Here is a 14630-nt window from a genome sequence, read left to right as displayed (position 1 = left end):
AGATCTTATAAAGCCTTGCTGGTCCATGAGCTGGCAGCATCCTCCATGCTCAGGAGTTTGTTGGAAAAACAGCATCTCAGGCGTTCTACCCCAGACCTACTGAATTAGAATCCACATTAAAACAAGACCCCTGATCACTTAGGGGCTTATTAAAGTTTTAAAGTTTTAAAAGTTTCTTCCAACCTTTGAGCATTAGTTTACCACTACAGTTCGCAAACTGTGCACTGAGGCACCTGGGGGCACCCTGAGGAACTCACAGGGACATTTTGAGATTTTTTTTTTTTTTTTTTTTTTTTTTTTTGAGACGGAGTCTCGCTCTGTCGCCCAGGCTGGAGTGCAGTGGCCGGATCTCAGCTCACTGCAAGCTCCGCCTCCTGGGTTCACGCCATTCTCCTGCCTCAGCCTCCCGAGTAGCTGGGACTACAGATGCCCGCCACCTCGCCTGGCTAGTTTTTTGTATTTTTTAGTAGAGACAGGGTTTCACCGGGTTAGCCAGGATGGTCTCGATCTCCTGACCTCGTGATCCGCCTGTCTCGGCCTCCCAAAGTGCTGGGATTACAGGCTTGAGCCACCGCGCCCGGCCCATTTTGAGATATTTTAAATGTTTAAGGGAAACACAACATCTGTCCAACACAATGTGAACTGAACTATCCCACTGCTAGCTAGAGAGAGTTTAGTTACAACTGAAATTGCTGCATTCCTTTTGATGATGTTGTCAGAGGCGTTTGCACCAGAGCAACTCCATTTTGAATGAGGGCTAGGAAAATGAGGCTGGGTCTTACTGGGGTGCATTCTCAGAAAGTTAGGCATTCCTAGCTTCTAGATATTTACGGTGAAGGAAACAAATTAATAATGTTTACTAAACAGACCCGGACTTGGGAGTGTCCAGATACCCTGATATCCAGACAATAAAGGCATTCCTAATTTTGCTTTAAAGATAATATTGATTCTTTCAAAATATAGTAATTAAGAAAATTAATCCTTTATTACAAACCCTTGTAGCAGAGCACATCTCCCCATTTATACGGGTATTGTACCCAGGGTCGACGTGTTCCTCCTAACTTTCAGGAATGCCCTATGCTATCTATGAAGTAGCTGTACTTTCACCACTTGACTGTCTTAATGAACTTGCTTTTACTTTGTACTGTGGACTCACCCTGAATTCTTTCTTGCGTGAGATTCAAGAACTCTCTCTCGGGGTCTGGATCGGGATCCCTGTCCTGTAACAATGTTGTATCAGTGAGAAGCTAGGATTTTAATTGTAATAAAATATTAGTGCTGTGTGAAAATCAACGTGGAACAACAACCGAGGTGCCAGTGTCCTGATTCTAAAATCTGAGAAGCTACGCAGGGACCAGTAGGAGCCAAGTTGTCAGGTTATCAATACCTATTAAATAGTTTGAATCTGGCTACATAACACATAGAATGGTTAGGTTTGCCTTTTGGCCTAGGAACGCTGACACACTAAAAGCACCATGAACTAAGAAAGTCTAGAAACCTCTGGTTTAACATTTAGCTAATTACTTCCCTCTCACTTGATTTTTGAATGGATTAAATGAGATAAGATGTGGTCAGTTCCTGTCCATTGAATGTTAGTTCACTTCATATAGCCCTTATTCAATCTACTTTTTCTGTTGCACTTCATCTGCATTCTTTAAAGACATGAACAGAACCACCATACCAAGGTCAAAGAACTCTGCAAGATATAATCACAGCACCATAATCACTTTCCTTACCTGTGCATCCCTGCCTGCTGTTTACAAACCACTTCACGTACACAAGCTCCTTGGATTTTCACAACCTCATGAGGAAAGCCAAGAAAGGTATTATTAAATTCATTTTAAATAAGAAAAACTCCAAACACTGAATTTCAGAGAGGTTGCATAACTGCACAAGGTCACACAGTAGACTCTTTTTGCACCTCCAAGACTAATGCCTTTTATTTCCTTTACTGCCTGGGGAGAAAGGAAGATATTTGAGAACCGGGTGGGGCAGGAAATTTTAATCTAAACTGTGCTGCTGGTTGGAGGGCTAGCTTCCTGCTGGAGCCAATGGCCACACACTTTAGAAACTGAAGTCAGCTGGTCTGAGAGTCACACTTGTGATACCATAGTATGATGGGAGCCCAGTTGACTTCCCCAGATTGCCATGAAATTGCACAGGTCCTACCTAGGTCAGTCGCAGAAGTCAGCCCTGCCTGCTGGGATGATTTCACTTGTCACTGAGTAGCTGCTGCAGCAAAACAATCCCACAGATGACCTCTACCTCCTCCATAAATTGAAAATAGTACAGTCTTGAAAATGGAAAAGAGCTTCTGACACTGTGTAATATCCCACTCCCCTGATCAACCTGGTTTGCCACCCACCTTGGGACACTCTACAAAACAGGCTTCCTGTCCCCTTGCTGCCTGCATGGTGTATGCTGGAGTTGGGAAGAAAGAAGTGGATTCCTGATTGCACAGGTAGTGTGCACAGGACGTTTTGGGACGATCCAGCCCCTTGCCTCTCTCTGGAGGATAAGTAGAGGTGAAGGAAGTTACTTGCTTGCAGGGGTTGGGTTTCCGTTCCAAGGTGGCAGTGTCTAACTGGCAGCCAGATAACTATGCTGTGAGGGTTGAGGGAAGGGAACTTTCTATTCTGCTTCATTTATTTCCATTTCAGGTGACTTAATGAACCTTAAACACACACATTCACGAAGGCAGTTTTGGAGGGTCTGAGGAGATCAGGAGCCTGGTAATGGATTCTGCTCCCTGTGACAGGGATGCTTATGACCAGAAAGGACTGAGACAATTCATGGAAGGCAACTGAGGCCTCTGCCAAGGGCTTTAGAGAGGAGGAAAGCTACATCAGAGCTGAACACACCATTGCCTCTGGATCCCTCATTTGGTTCTTGTCCAGATCAGGGGCGACCTGAAACGATGACCATCTGTCCACTGTTTCTTAGCCTGCAGCCAGGGCCAAGCAGGCCTGGCGTGCACCAACGCTACTGCCCAGCCTGAGTCTACTGGGTGCAATGTCCAACTTTGGTCCTTTTCCTACGTCTCAGATTTCATCCCTACTTAAAGAGGCAGTGTACAGGATCACTTTTTTTTTAAATAAAAATCTAATATTTTTATTAATCTCTAGTAGAGATTGCTTACATTGTGCTATATGCTTTTAGATATAGTATCTCACACAATCCTCCCAAATGTCCCATATTAGTTTGCTAGGACTGTCAAACCCAGCAACCTGGATGGTGTAAACAACAGAAATGTGTTGTCCCCCAGTTCTGGCAACTAGAAGTTTGAAATCAAGGTGAGAGCAGAGCTGTGCCTCCTCTGAAAACACTAGGAAACAATTGGTTCCAGATCTCTCTCCTAGTTTCTGGTAGTTCCTTGGCTTCTTGAAGTACAGCTCCAATCTTCACATGGTGTTATTTCAGTGTGCATGTCTGTCTCCACATTTCCCTTTATTGTAAAGACACTAGTCATATTGGACGGGATCTACCCTATTCCAGTATGACCTAATTTTAACTAATAATATCTGCAATAACCCTATCTACAAAAAAGGTCACGTTTTAAGGTACTAAGAATTAGAACCTCAATATGTGAATTTTGTTCAACCAGATAACAACCCCTCCAACTAACAAATAAAGAAATTGAAGCCTAGGGAAGTCAAATAACCTGCACAGAGTCACAAGACTAGCAGTATGGTTTGCCTGTCTCCCCATCCAAATCTCATCTTGAAATATAGTTCCCATAATCCCTTCATGTCATGGGAGGGACTCAGTGGGAGGTAATTGAATCATGGGAGAGGTTCTAACCATCCTATTCTCATGATACTGAGTGAGCTCTTATGAGATCTGGTGAGTTTATAGGGGGCTTTTCCCTCCTTCACTCTGCACCTCTTCTTCCTGCTGCCAAGTGAAGGATGTGTTTGCTTCCCCTTCCACCATGACTGTAAGTTTCCTGAGGCCTCCCCAGCACTGCAGAACCATGAGTCTATTAAACCTTTTTCCTTTATAAATTACCCAGTCTTAGGTATGTCCTTATAGCAGCATGACAGCAGACTAATACAGTAAATTGGTACCACAGATAGTAGGGTGCTGCTATAAGGATATCCGAAAATGTGGAAGCAACTTTGGAACTGGATAACAGGAAGAGGTTGAAACAGTTGGGAGGGATCAGAAGAAGATAGGAAAATGTGGGGAAATTTGGAACTTTCTAGAGACTTGTTGAATGGCCTTGACCAAAATGCTGATAGTGATATGGACAATGAAGTCCAGACTGAGGTGGTCTCAGATGGAAATGAGGAACTTGTTGGGAGCTGGAATAAGGGTGATTCTTGCTATGTTTTAGCAAAGTGGCAGCATTTTGCCCCTGCCCTAGAGATCTGTGGAACTAGAAACTTGAGAGAGATGATTTAGAGTATCTGGTGGAATAAATTTCTAAGCAGCAAAGCATTCAAGAGGAAGCAGAGCATAGAAGTTTGGAAAATTTGCAGCCTGAACATGGAATAGAAAAGAAAAACCCATTTACTGGGGAGAAATTCAAGCCTGCTGCAGAAATTTGCATAAGTAACAAGGAGCCAAATTTTAACCTCCAAAACAATGGGGAAAGGTCTCCATGGTATGTCAAAAAACCTTCATGGCAGGCCCTCCCATCACAGGTCCAGAGGCCCCGGAGGGAAATATGGTTTCCTGGGCTGGCCCCAGGGACCCCTGCTGTGTACAACCTAGGGACTTGGTGCCCTGCATCCCAACCGCTTCAGCTGTGGCTAAAAGGGGCCAGAGTACAGCTCAGGCTGTGGCTTCAGGGAGTGTAAGCCCCAAGCCTTGGCAGCTTCCACGTGGTGTTGAGCATGTAGGTACACAGAAGTCAAGAATTGAGGTTTGGGAACCTCTGCCTAGATTTCAGAGGCTGTATGGAAATGCCAGGATGTTCAGGCAGAAGTTTGCTGCAGTGGTTGAGCCCTCATGGAGAATCTCTGCTAGGGCAGTGAGGAAGGGAAATGTGGGGTCAGAGCCTCCACACAGAGTCCTTCCTAGGGCACTAGCTAGTGGAGCTGTGAGAGGAGAGCCCTTGTCATCCAGACTCCAGAATGGTAGATCCACCAACAGCTTACACTATGTACCTGGAAAAGCCACAGACACTCAGCACCAATCTGTGAAAACAGCCAGGAGGAGGGGGCAGTACCCTGCAAAGCCACACAGGTGGAACTGCCCAAGGCTGTGGGAACCTACCTCTTGAATCAGTGTGACCTGGATGTGAGGCATGGAGTCAAAGGAGATCATTTTGGAGCTTTAAGGTTTAATGACTATCCTATTGGATTTCAGATTTGCATGGTGTCTGTAGCCCCTTTGTTTTGGCCAATTTCTCTCATTTGGAATGGGTATATTTACCCACTGCGTGTATCCCCATTGTATCTAGGAAGTAACTAACTTGATTTTGATTTTACAGACTCATAGGAGGAAGAAACTTGCCTTGTCTCAGATGAGACTTTGGACTTGGACTTTTGAGTTAATTCTGGAAAGAGCTAAGACTTTGGGGTACTGTTGGAAAGGCATGATTGTGTTTTAAAATGTGAGGACATGAGATTTGGGAGGGGCCAGGGTGGAATGATATGGTTTGGCTTTGTGTCCGCTCAAATCTCATCTTGAATTGTAGTTCCCGTAATCCCCATGTGTTGTGGGAGGGATGCAGTGGGAGGTAATTGAATCATTGGGGTGGTTCCTCCCATGCTGTTCTTGTGATAGTGAGTTCTCACGAGATTCGGTGGTTTTATAAGGACAACCTCTTATAAGGGTTTTCCCAGTTTGTTCAGCACTTCTCCTTCGTGCCACATGTGAAGAAGGATGTGTTTGCTTCACATCCACCATGACTGTAAGTTTCCTGAGGCCTCCCCAGCCCTACAGAACCATGAGACAGTTAGACCTCTTTCTTTTATAAATTACTCAGTCTTGGGTATGTCCTTACAGCAGTGCAAGAACAGACTAATACAGCTAGTGAGTGACCAGGCTGGAATTTGAAACCAGGGCTGTATGATTCCAGAAGTCTGTTACTGGTTTTCAAACTTTGGCACCCAAGGTCACCTGCAGGACTTATTAAACACAGATTGCTGGACCCCACTTCCAGAGTTTTTGGTGCAGCAGGTCTGGGTGGGGCCAGAGCATCTGCCTTTCTAGCAAGTTCCAGGTCCTGCTGCTGGTACAACACCAGACTTTGAAAGAAGCTTTCCCAGCAGCTTTTGGACTCTCATGGCCATAAAAATCACCTGGGAACTTTTGTTTGTTCATTTGAGCAGATCTTCTGGCCCATTCCAGAAGATATGGATTTGGTAAATCCAAAACAGGGCCTAGGAATCTGCAATGTAAACCAGCAAACCCAGTGATTCTCAGAGGATCAGTGGCCACCCTTTGAGAAAGAATGTAGTTCCCACTTCCCTGAAGACCCACGAGGGTCCTCAGCTTTGATGGCACATTGGAACCACCCGGGGAAAATTTTAGAAATTTGAAGCTGAACTGATGTCTGGGATTCACCCCGAAAGATTCTAATTTCAGGTAGTGTGGGGAGGGGGTGACCTGAGCCACTGGGTTTAAAAACATTCTCATCAGGGTGACTCTAACATGTAGATAAATTTGAGAACCACCAGCACCGCTCAAAGTAATAAGCTACTAGAGGCTGGTGACCATGTGCAAAATTCCACAGCACTTAGGTAGCAAAGCCTGGGGGCCCCAGGAGTTCTAGTTCTTCCCCAGCACTCAGAAAGGGTCCCCCTCATGACTAAGACCTTTTCCAGCCCAAAAGCCTGTGCATTTTTCCAGACAACTCACCAAAATTAGCACACATTCATTCACTTATTCATTTATTCATGGACAAAATGGCCATGTGGAGGCTGGATGAGCTGTGAGGTCACTGGGCCAGGTTGCCTAAATCGGACCCCAGCTTCAGCACTTGCTGGGAATGTGACACCGTGCACGTTCGTTATGGGATGCCTGGCTTTCCTTATTGGAAAACCTTACCTCCTAGGCTTGTTGTGAGGAATAAGTGAGTCACTGCAGATGGAGATCTTATAGCTCTAAATTAGTGTGTTTTATAATCAATCATCGAAGAACTCTCTATCCAGCAACCACCACGTGTCAGGCACGGGTACAACGGAGTAAAACACAAGGTCCCTTATCTCATTGAGCTGACAATCAAGGAGCAGAAAGTGAAAATATATCATGTGAGGGTAATAAGTTACTGCGTTTCTCAGAACCTCTCAAATGCCCAGAGGCACGTTAAGTAAGGTCAGCTGGACATCCTGTCCTATGGGGTATCACGGATGAAGGGTGTCAGTGAGGGAAGTGTGGCGGGTCAGGACGCTCATTCACCAGCTCGCTGCTTTGCTACCCGCCGCCTTCATGCTGTCAGGTTAAATCTTTCCAAGAAGGCACCCTTCCTTGATCTCTCTCTCTTCCTCTTCCCCTTTGCTCCTTCCTTCTCTGCCTCCCGCAGCTGCTCCCGGGGATATGTCCCACTGTCGCTAGTGTTTCAGTTTCTCCTGCAGGATTTCCATTTGGGGGTGGGGTGGGGGGCACCAGGGTGGGGCGCAGAAGCACACATCATGGGGAGGCAGCGGTGGCAGGAGCTCCGGCCGCAGGGCCTGTCGGACAGGGAGAATGGAGCGAATTGAAGGTCGCATCTTTTCTCTTTTAACTCTGAAGGCATCTCCCAGCCGGCACTGGAGGGCGCTGGCCCCTTGATTTCCTAAAAGACAGTGCCCCTGCGAGACCTCGCTGGCCATTCCCGCAGTGTCCCGTCTGGCAGCGCATGGTGGTCTCCGGGGGATGCCTCTCCCCACTCCCGGGTCTCAGGCCGCTCCCCTTGCGGCGCTTGGAGCTCCGACACCAGGTCGCCGTGCAGCGCGGTTCCGCAGGGCCTCGGCAGGTGTCACTGTGGTCTGGGGAGTGAGCGTCTGCGAACCCCTGGAAGGCTGGGAGCCGCCTGATGTGGTGTTGGGGGTGGGAGTACTGAGGAGCACGAAACCGAGCCTTAAGCAACCGCCGTGCCCAGACACTGTTCCCGTTGCAGTGGAGGCAGGGGGCCTTTTGGCGAAGCAGGGAGAGATCTGGATTTGACTCTTCCCGGTCTGGTGGGATCCCCGGTGCCGCTGCTCCCTCGACCTACTTGGAGCCGGCAGGTGGATGATTCTCCAAAGGCAATGTGATCCCGGGGATGCAGATCTCGCGTCCGCACCCTGGAGTTTCTGATTAGGAACTAGTGGGTCGAGGCCCAGGAATTCGTAGCTTTAGCGCCTCTGCTGTCACAATGGGTGCAGTTCCTGCTTCGAAAAACACTAAATAAGAGAATCTAAACAGCTTTTGCACAGCTAAAGAAACTACCATCAGAGTGAACAGGCAACCTACAGAATGGGAGAAAATTTTTGCAACCTACTCATCTGACAAAGGGCTAATATCCAGAATCTACAAAGAACTCAAATAAATATACAAGAAAAAAACAAACAACCCCATCAAAAAGTGGGGAAAGGATATGAACAGACATTTCTCAAAAGAAGACATCCATACAGCCAACAGACACATGAAAAAATGCTCATCATCACTCGCCATCAGAGAAATGCAAATCAAAACCACAATGAGATACCATCTCACACCAGTTAGAATGGCAATCATTAAGAAGTCAGGAAACAACAGGTGTTGGAGAGGATGTGGAGAAATAGGAACACTTTTACACTGTTGGTGGGATTGTAAACTAGTTCAACCATTATGGAAAACAGTATGGCGATTCCTCAAGGATCTAGAACTAGATGTACCATATGACCCAGCCATCCCACTACTGGGTATATACCCAAAGGATTATAAATTACTCTACTACAAAGACACATGCACACGTATGTTTATTGCGGCACTATTCACAATAGCAAAGACTTGGAATCAACCCAAATGTCCATCCGTGACAGACTGGATTAAGAAAATGTGGCACATATACACCGTGGAATACTATGCAGCCATAAAAAAGGATGAGTTTGCGTCCTTTGTAGGGACATGGATGCAGCTGGAAACCATCATTCTTAGCAAACTATCACAAGAAGAGAAAACCAAACACCGCATGTTCTCACTCATAGGTGGGAACTGAACAATGAGATCACTTGGACTCGGGAAGGGGAACATCACACACTGGGGCCTATCATGGGGAGGGGGGAGGAGGGAGGGATTGCATTGGGGAGTTATACATGATATAAACGTCATGCACATGTACCCTAGAACTTAAAGTATAATAAAAAATAAATAAATAAATAAATAAATAAATAAATAAAAAAGAGAATCAATCAGATTAAGTCAGTTTGCTGGAGGTTTTCCCAAACGTCTGTGTTCTATTTCAAAATATGTTTCACCGGGTAATTAGAAAATTACATTAGTAATTTTACCTCCAAAGGGCAGGAAGTGGCCATTCCCACTCCTGATCCTATGGCTCACTCCCCCGCATCTTTGCAGGGCCTGCTGTCCACTCATTCAGGCCTCCACTCAAACGTCATTTCCCAATACTCTTCTCTGATGACGCTACCCAAGAAAAGCGCTCCCTCTCCATCAATTCCCACCACCTTACTTTGCTATTAAATATTATTGTTACGCATAACACATCAATATCTAAAAATTTTGTCATCCATTGTCTTTTTAAGTTCTTCCCTCTAATAAAGACTTTTTGGTCACACTTAGGTTTCCTAAAAAACGAAAATAATCACTTCTAATACAAAACAATGTCAGTGTGGCAATTGAATGGCAAGTCCTATAGTCAAAATTTCAGTGTTGACTTTAAATTGAGGCACGTCTTCCTCACCTTGATCTTGAGTTTTGGGGGTGGGATTTAGACAGGGAAGGTGTCCCGGTAGCTTCTCTTCCCCTTCTGTCCTTGGCTCTGTCCTCCTCCTTTCCCTTCTTGCTCTCCCAGGTTTCTGACTTTTCCAGAAGGCAGCCCAGGGTGGGAGCACTGGTGACAAAGCTGGAAAGTTCTGCTACTTCAGTGGTGACCCCACACTAGCACTTGCTGGATGTGGTTACCTACAAGAACTCCCATAACAAAAAAGTATTATGGTGGTGCAAAAGTAATTGCTGTTTTGGCCCTTTAATGGCCAAATCGCGATTACTTTTGCATCAACATAATACTAAAGATCTGCCACATGCAGCAAGTGCCAGTGTTGGGTCATGGGAGTATATGCTCTCCCCTGTGTAGTCCCTTCATGGGGAGTGTGCACTCTCAGGGGAAAAGGCTTGGGGAACTGACTCCTTGCTTACCTCCCTCAGCCCCTAGAAATGTAGCCATCCTCCAGCCAAGACCACTGCAGTTACTCCTGGCTATCTTCCCAGACAGGACCCAAGGTGACACTACAAACATTCTTCCTCTCCTGTGTTCCCTCCCCACTCTGGTTCACAGAAAATATTCATGCAGTCTTGTCCAGGCTGGGTTTGCAGACCAGCCCCCGAGTCACCCATCCCTTGGATTTATCACTATGGGCCAGTGTGTTGTGTCCCCTAAGCACAGGACATCCAGAGTAAGCCCTTAGAGTAATCTTACTGAAGCTTCTTTAAGTGTCTGGGCTTTCCCTGGTGGGAGGTAGAGGAGACAAGAGCCACAGCACAGTTGCAGCTTCCTCTAAATAAATCTGCCTACTCTCAACCTCAGAACCATTTTATACTGTGGATACGTGTTAGGCAGAGCCAAGACTCAGCTCAGGTTAGTAAGGCACCAAAAAACGTAGTAATCAGGATAAATTATGTTTTAATATTTTTTTAAAATCCATATTGATGCAAAAAAAATTATAAGCAAAATATCAAAATGATAAATAAAGACAGTATCAGTACTCTTAGGGTTTTAGAGGCACACAGACAAGTGGGCTTTCTTTCCCCTCTTTTTTCCACGACTCTTTCCCACTTGGGATGTATTTTCTACTGTCTTGGAGCCTTGGCCAAAACTTCCATATAAAGGTCATGAGGGCAGGGACTTTGCCCTGAACATTGCTGAATCTTCAGTGTTGGCATTTGGCAAATATCTGTGAATGAATATATGAGTTGTGGTTTCTGATTCTTGGGTGTTCTTTTATTAGGGAATTTACAGTAGAAAATAGCTGTGGGGAAAAAAAGCTTGGCGATGCTACATTCACTTCTACATGTTGACTTTACCTTTATGACATAGTTTTATTTATTTTTTAACATTTATTTTAGGTTTGGGAGTAATGTGAAGGTTTGTTATATAGGTAAACTCATGTCACGGGGGTTTGTCGTACAGGTTATCTCATCACCCTGGTATTAAGCCATAGTTATTAACAACTTAAGCCAACAGGTACCTTTTCCTGCTCCTTTTCCTCTTCCCACCCTCTACCCTCAAGTAGACCCCAGTGTCTGTTGTTCCCTTGTGTTCATGAGTTCTTATCCTTCAGCTCCCACTTACAAGGAAGAACATGTGGTATTTGGTTTTCTGTTCCTGCATTAGTTTGCTAAGGGTGATAGCCACCAACTCCATCCATATTCCTGCAAAAGACATGATCTCATTCTTTTTCATAGCTGCATAGTATTCCGTGGTGTATATGTACCACATTTTCTTTATCCAATCTGTCATTGTTGGGCGATTAGGTTGATTCCATGTGTTTGCTATTGTGAATGGTGCTGCAATGAACAGTGTGCATGTGTCTTTATGGTAGGATGATTTATATTCCTCTGGGTATATACCCAGTAATGGGATTTCTGGGTCGAATGGTAGTTCTGCTTTTAGCTCTTTGAGGAATCACCGTATTGCTTTCCACAATGGTTGAACTAATTTACACTCCCACCAACAGTGTATAAGTGTTCCCCTTTCTCGGGAACCTCACCAGCTTCTGCTTTGTTGTTGTTGTTGTTGTTGTTTTCTTGATTTTTAATAATAGCCATTCTGACTAGTGTGAGATGCTATCTCATTGTGGTCTTGATTTGCATTTCTCTAATGCCCGGTAATATTGAGCTTTTCTCATATGCTTTTTGGCTGCATGTGTGTCTTTTGGAAAGTGCCTGTTCGTGTATGACATAGATTTAAAATATAGGTGTGGCTTGCACCTATAATCTCAGCTACTGCAGAGGCTGAGGCAGGAGGATAACTTGAGACAGGACTTTTGAGACCAGCCTGGGCAACATAGCAAGACGTTATCTCTAAAAATAAAACAAATTAGCTGGGTGAAGTGGCATGCACCTGTAGTCCCAGCTACTTGGGAGGCTGAGGCAGGAGGATGTTTTTTTCCAAATGTGTCTTTGTTGTAGGTGGTGTTTGGTTTTTTTTCATTTTATAGAATTAAACAGTTGTAGAAGAGTCACAATCATATGCTAGATCACTGCCTATTTTAGATTTTGTTCCTGGCTACTTATTTTACTTTTTATTATTTAAAATTCAACTTATAGTAGAATTAAAAATATTTGGCAACCAAATCTCTATTTCTGTGCATCAATACAATAAGGTAAGTATAAAGTCACATCGTGCAATAAAATTTCTCTTCTTAAAAGGTGGAAACTTTCCTTTCTTGATGTGTTTATTAATCTCTTATAATACAGTTGCATTATAAATCACTCCATAAAATACTGATATCTTATACACCTTTGCTGTTCTATCACTATAACTTATTTACATTGAGCTCCATTGTATCCGGAGTTGGTTCCTTCCAGTGGGTTCTTGGCCTTGCTGACTTCAAGAATGAAGCTGTAGACCTTTGCGGTGAGTGTTACAGCTCTTAAAGGTGGTGTGGACCCAAAGAGTGAGCAGCAGCAAGATTTATTGTGAAGAGTGAAAGAACAAAGCTTCCACAACATGGAAGGGGACCCCTGCTGGCTCGGGTGGCCAGCTTTTATTCCCTTATTTGTCCCCGCCCATGTCCTGCTGATTGGTCCATTTTACTGAGCGTGATTGGTGCATTTTACAAACCTCTAGCTAGTTACAGAATGCTGATTGGTGCTTTTTACAATCCTAGCTACAGAGTGCTGATTGGTGCATTTTACAATCCTCTTGTAAGACAGAAAAGTTCTCCAAGTCCCCACTCGACCCAGGAAGTCCAGCTGGCTTCGTCTCTCACCATCTTAAAGTATCAGATTTAAAGATTTTACATTTGGATTAGATTTAGAAATTACTAGAACTTCGAATAATTTGGAACTTATTCATGATTAACTCACAAAAATTAACACCAGCATTTTCCCTGTACACCATTCACCCTCATAGACATACAAAATTTAATAGATATTTTCAGTGTTTCCAAATCAGAGGCATCCTGGAAGCAGATTTCTAGATCATAAAATTACAAAACTGGAATTCAAAGGGACCTTAAAGTTCCAGAGGAACTTCTCAAGAATATAAAATATCTTCTCCTAAGCTCCGTTTGTTTGTCCTACACTATTTCAGTCTCATAAAGTTCAGAGAATAACCTGGGCAGAGCTATTTTCAGCAGCAAGAAAAGATTGAGTGATTAAATAGCACAATCCAGTGCTACTGTTGCCTGGAGGATATTTAAGAATGTTCTCCATGAAGCCTTGGCTCCAGGCATAGAGATATGGATGTTTTCAGCTCAAATTGCAAGCAAGAGGTTATTCTTTCCGTCAGTAGGTTTTTGGGGCTCTTCATTCCACTTTCTAGGTGAAAACATGCAAAGAGTACAGTTTCTGAAAGGAGGAAACACACTCATCTAAGCAAAGGAGTGTGCATCTCCCTCCTTCCCACCACGGCCCCGTGTTGTCATAGGTCACTGGGTAAGGATTCATGGTGAATTTGCCCCCATGTCCGAACCTGCTGTGGAAGTGTTTTCACTGGTTTTCTAGTGTGACGACACCAAGACTCACATTAGAACCCATTACAGAAGTCATGTTGAATAACAATGAACTCCAAAGCTGAGGCTGATGTACCTTTCCACCCACTGAACAACAAAAAAGAATTCTCATTTCTCCTACCAACTGGGTCAATGAATTTGACCAAGAAAGAATGATGTTTTTGGGTGAGATGGAAGAGAAGGGAAGTTGCTGTTTTTGTTTTTGTTGTTTGTTTTGTTTTGAAGGAGGTTGTTTGCTAAGGATCAGATGGTGGTTACCGCAACGTTGTGCGTGATGTTGGGGAAGGGCTTCCAAAGAGGCTCAGAGCAAAGCTGGAATTGCCGGGAGTCTGAACCATGGCTGATTCCCAGCTGCTCAGGTCTGCCTCATTAATGCCCTGGTCTAACAAGCCCCCTTCTCTCCCACCGCTATCTCACGTGCCTCTCATAGTCCGTGGGCCTGAATTGTTACTCAATAGCTGCATCTGTACAAACAGCTACTGTATAAAAGTTACGGTTTTTGCCTACACAAATATGTGGAAGCAACAAAATTTAGTTCTCACTACAGAATAAGATTTCTGCCATTCTTAAAGCTTTTTTCTGTTTCTAAAAAAAAAAAAAAGTTAACTTTTTCCACAGCACAAGTAGATTTATACTGAAGCAAAGAAATAATAAAGCTTAAGGTTCAGAGGTATGCATTTATTTGTACAACTTCTTCCAAGAGCTGTAAAATTTGAAAAAATAAGATATTTTAACTGTAGTCAGTTAAGACCACTGTCTTTTCTGCTTTAACTTACTCTTTAATGACTTCTTATATCTGGTGGCATTGGAGTAGCCAAAGAC

At 44.2% G+C, this 14630-nt stretch overlaps 1 long non-coding RNA gene across 1 annotated transcript; it reads left to right on the top strand.

Moving 5' to 3' along the window:
* Positions 1 to 1131: 1131 nt before the first annotated feature.
* LOC117073241 lies at positions 1132 to 12936 on the top strand. The gene is made up of 3 exons (XR_004433181.1): positions 1132 to 1217; positions 1370 to 1371; positions 12923 to 12936. It is a non-coding gene; the product is annotated as an uncharacterized LOC117073241 (long non-coding RNA).
* Positions 12937 to 14630: the final 1694 nt, after the last annotated feature.

Source organism: Trachypithecus francoisi, unplaced genomic scaffold (genome assembly GCF_009764315.1).
Source record: "Trachypithecus francoisi isolate TF-2019V2 unplaced genomic scaffold, Tfra_2.0 Lachesis_group4, whole genome shotgun sequence".
Lineage (NCBI taxonomy): Eukaryota > Metazoa > Chordata > Mammalia > Primates > Cercopithecidae > Trachypithecus > Trachypithecus francoisi.
The sequence above is the reverse complement of the archived record's forward strand: the minus strand, read 5'-3'. Positions and strand labels throughout refer to the sequence as shown.